Below are 3,518 nucleotides of genomic sequence, written 5' to 3'. Positions count from 1 at the left end.
TTTTGCCATTGTCTTTTTTCCCCTCTGTAGGTTCATAAAATGAGCTAATGACGGACACTTTATAATGTGACAGTGGGAGTTAAGTAATATAGCCTGAGTGCTCTTAAGATGATTCAGATGAATTACTGTGATTTAATTATCTTATTGATTCACAATTTTACATATCTCACACATTGCCAAGCAGCTTTTAGATAAACCTGTGTACATCATTGCCCAAAGAGGTTCTAAAACTATAGCCATGTCATTCAATTCAATTCAGTTAAATTTTATTTGTATAGCACCAAATTATAACATATATTATCTCATGGCACTTTATAGGGTAAGGTCAAGAAGAATAAGAATGAGTATAAGTAAATATAAGTATAAAGTGTGAGTGTGTCGTGCTGCAGGATCTGAGGACAAGTTGTAGGCTACATTCTTCAGACCTAATGTGTTAAAATATCTTCTTCTTTATCACAGAAAAAGAAATCCAAACTCTCCATCCAAAAAATTGTTAGTTTGAATTCCTCTGTTTTCAACAGAACAGATTCTCTGCCATGATCTCATTAAGTGTAAATGACATTCTTGACCCAGACTGACTCTGATTAAGCTCACTGAGACAAAGCAGATTAATCTGAACTTCAACCACTGCTGCTGCCTCCCTGCCCTTCACAACAGAGGTCGTGGGCTCATCCACTGTGTGGCTGCTCTATAGGTGAGCCTGCAGGACGAGCAGAGTTCACAGAGACCAGCCTTCATCTGGCAGCCCTCAGTCCTCCGACACTATGTGCTGTGATATATGAGACAGTGGGATGACACAGGAAAAAGATGGTGGATGCTGCATGAGGAAAAAGCAGAATGCTTGATGTGTGCTGCAATTCTGAGGAGCTGCCTGTTTAACCCTTTGTGTTCCTTCCTTTTCCATTTGTACACAACCTGAGCACATCAAGCACATTTTTTCTTACTCCTCTGCATTGAACAGCTCCTCTCCTTTTCTTCAACTTATCTTCGAGACTCTATTCCAACGAGGCTGCTCAAGGATGTTTTTCCTTTAATCAACACTTCTTTATTAGATCTGATCAACTTATCTTTATTGATAGGTTATGTACCACAGTTCTTTAAGGTTGCAGTAATTAAAACACTACTTAAAAAGCCTAGTCTTGATCCAAATGTTTTTATCAATAACAGACCCATATCCACCCTCCTGTTTATTTCTAAAATTGGCTCTGGTTAAGGTTACTAATGATCTCCATCTGCATTTGACACCATCAATCACAGGATCTTATTACAGAGACCAGAACATGTCATTGGCATGAAGGGAACTGCACTAGGCTGGTTTAAGTCATACTTATCAGATAGATTCTAGTTTGTTCATGTTAACAATGACTCTTCCATGCACACAAGAGTTAGTTATGGCATTCCACAGGGTTCTGTGCTAGGACCGATACTTTTCACCTTATATATGCTCCCTTTAAGCGCCAGGTAAGTTTTCATTGTTACGCAGGTGACACCCAGCTGTATTTATCTATGAAGCTGGCTGAGACTAACCAGTTGGTCAAACTTCAGGCATGTCTTAAAGACATAAAGGTCGGGATGACCATCAATTTTTTACTTCTAAATTCAGACAAAACTGAGGTTATTGTACTCGGCGCTAAACACCTCAGAAATACATTATCTGACAATATAGTTACTCTGGATGTCATTACCTTGACCTCCAGTGCTACAGTAAGAAAACCAGACATTTACTTCACACTTAAGGCAGCCTTCTTCCACCAGTGCAACATTATGAAGATCAGAAACATCCTGTCTTTAAAAGATGCTGAAAAACTAGTTTATGCAGTTGTTACCTCTAGGGTGGACTACTGTGATTCTTTATTACCAGGGTGTCAAGTCTTGTGACCAGTGAAAAACCTCCAGTTGATTCAAAATGCTGCAGCACAAGTACTGACAGGTACTAGGAGAAGAACTCATATCTCTCCTGTGTTAGCGTATCTGTATTGGCTCCCTGTAAAATCCAGAATAGAATTTAAAATCCTCCTCCTCACCCACAAAGCCCTTTATAACCAAGCACCATCATATCTTAAAGAGCTCATAGTTCCCTATTATCCCAACAGTACACCCTCTCGCTCTCAAAATGCAGGTCTACTTGTGGTTCCTGGAGTTTCTAAGAGTAGAATGGGAGGCAGAGCCTTCAGTTATCAGGCTCCTCTCTTGTGGAACCAGTTCCCAGTCTGGGATCAGGAAGCAGACACCCTCTCTACATTTAAAATCAGGCTTCAAACTGTCCTCTTTCATGAAGCTTATAGTTATGGCTGGCTCAGGTGAGTCCTGAACCATCCCTTAGTTATACTGCTATAGGCCTAGACTGCTGGGGTGACTCCCATGGTGCATTGAACCCTTTCTCTCTCTCTTTGCATTTATATCATACTACGTCATGTCATGTCATTAACTTATATTTTCTCTCTCCCCTAGTTTGTGCTTCTCCTCTATCTCTCTCTCTCTCTCTGTCCTCATTACGCAGGTATCGCTGATTCTGGATTATAATGGGTATCACAATTACTTATGTTGCTACTATCAACATATTAACAGTATATAGCCTACAGCTGTTCTTAGTCCTCAGATTTTTTTGCTACACAGCTGTGGTGGTATCATGGATATATTAAGAAGAACAGTGTGGAAACATCTCATATTGATCTCATATTGATCCTTGATCATCGCCTGACCGGGAAATTGTGTTGGTCATCCATCTTGAAGGTCATCCCAAAGCCTCTCATCACTGCTCCAAGGAGCCATGAGCGAGGATCCACTAGACATCCTTCACAGAAGGAAGGTTGCTGCAGCTGATCAACCTGATCTGAAACTGCATCACAACATTACCAGATGAGTTTTAGATGTTATCTGTTTTTCAGATTCGACATCAAATCATAAACAGTGGCTCTATGTCTGATTAATAAAACAACCAAAACCCATTAATTACAAACATTTTTCTCCTCATGATCACTTATTTCCCCATTGAATCTGTATCATTGAGAATATATTCTGTGATGGGGAGAGTCTGATTCTTTCAGAAATAACCACATTTTGCTTGTGTGTGGTCATTTCCAGAAACTGTATAGTTTGATGTGAGATATACTCATCTAATACACTTTCCCGGAAACATTATGATTTGCTATAAATTATAAAACATAATTGTAACCTGGATTATTACATATTGAATTTACAAACCGAACATAAAAAATTGAGGCAAATAGGATAATCAATGAATTAAAATGTTTCATATACAGTTTTTTAAATAAATGTGCATATGTTTGTCAAACAGTTTCAACAAAGACTCATAAAACACTGCTGTGTTATTATTGGGACAGTGTGTATGTGAGCAAATACAAACACCAAACAGTGAAAAGTCTCCTCAGAGCTCTAACATCTGTGTGACAGCTGATCCAGCTGTGATGCAGTTATGCAAACGTCATCAGAAACGGACGTCGCATCAGATGACGGTTCAGAGAAAAGGACGTCTGACGTCTCTTCTTACATCGTCT

The sequence above is a fragment of the Seriola aureovittata genome, chromosome 15, assembly GCF_021018895.1.
Source record: "Seriola aureovittata isolate HTS-2021-v1 ecotype China chromosome 15, ASM2101889v1, whole genome shotgun sequence".
Taxonomy (NCBI): domain Eukaryota; kingdom Metazoa; phylum Chordata; class Actinopteri; order Carangiformes; family Carangidae; genus Seriola; species Seriola aureovittata.
This window is presented reverse-complemented; position numbering follows the sequence as displayed.